The 1,083-nt window shown below is 37.5% G+C and overlaps 1 protein-coding gene across 1 annotated transcript in view; it reads right to left on the reverse strand.

Moving 5' to 3' along the window:
* Positions 1–1,083, reverse strand: part of LOC105002500 (multidrug resistance protein 3-like) — a 72,020-nt gene that overhangs the window by 8,614 nt on the left and 62,323 nt on the right. The gene's annotated exons all lie outside the window — the stretch shown is intronic.

Here is a 1,083-nt window from a genome sequence, read left to right on the forward strand (position 1 = left end):
GATTCAAGTATACATTTTCCTGAGAAAATAAGGTTATACAGCTCATCTGTATAATTTCAAGAGGACATACATATATATATCTGATATATAATATATATACACACACATATATATGTACGACTGAATCATTTTGCTGTACACCTGAAACTAATGCCACATTGTAAACCAACTATATTTCAATAAAAACTGAAAAATAAAGTAGGTCAATTCAGAAAAACAAAATTTCAAGAGGCAATTTGGATAGACTGTTAAGTAACTTGCACATTTTATGATTAAACTTTCTGAAGTCAAAAATGTTTATGATATTTATGTGTTTGAAATCTATTTACATAGTGTCATCTGACTCCAGTTTTTATACTGTGTTGTTATGACAGATGACATCAGCACTAACCTTGAAAGTGTCCCAAGATAAGGTTCATCCTGTGAAGCTTCAGCTTAGTAAAGACAATAGTGAGAGATTTAGAAACACTGAGCCAGGCCCATGAGTTCAGCGGCCTTGAAATATATTCCTTATTTATATGCTTAAAGAAACACAAAAATTGAACTTTATTTCCAGAGAATCACTCATTCACTTTTATGAACAGATAAAGATGATGTACTGCTACAAAATAAGGCAAGTATTTTGAACTGCTTTTCAGATAGACCACTGGGTAAGTAATCAGAATTTTCTTTGTACGTTTTACCGTAAGAACTTTTGATCAAAGTCCTAACCTATATGTAAAAAAACAAACAAAACCCCCAAAGCTAAGCAGTTCACTGCACAGGCCTGGACCGGGGGATAACTGCATCTTGGTCCAAGAAAGCAAGCCAGCAAATGGGCTGCCCACGTCTCTCTGCAATGTGCCCTGAAAGAAAGCCCCATGGCACTGACCTGTACACACTGCTGTATTTAAAATGGATAACTAGCCCACTGTATAGCACAGGGAACTCTGCTCAGTGTTATGTGGCAGCCTGGATGGGAGGCGAGTTTGGGGGAGAATGGATGCATGGATACGTAAGTTCTGAGTCGCTCTGCTGCGCACCTGAACCTACCACAACATTGTTAACCGACTGCACTCCACATGGAGTAACACGTTAGAAAAA

Source organism: Bison bison, unplaced genomic scaffold (assembly GCF_000754665.1).
Source record: "Bison bison bison isolate TAMUID 2011002044 unplaced genomic scaffold, Bison_UMD1.0 scf7180017864454, whole genome shotgun sequence".
Lineage (NCBI taxonomy): Eukaryota > Metazoa > Chordata > Mammalia > Artiodactyla > Bovidae > Bison > Bison bison.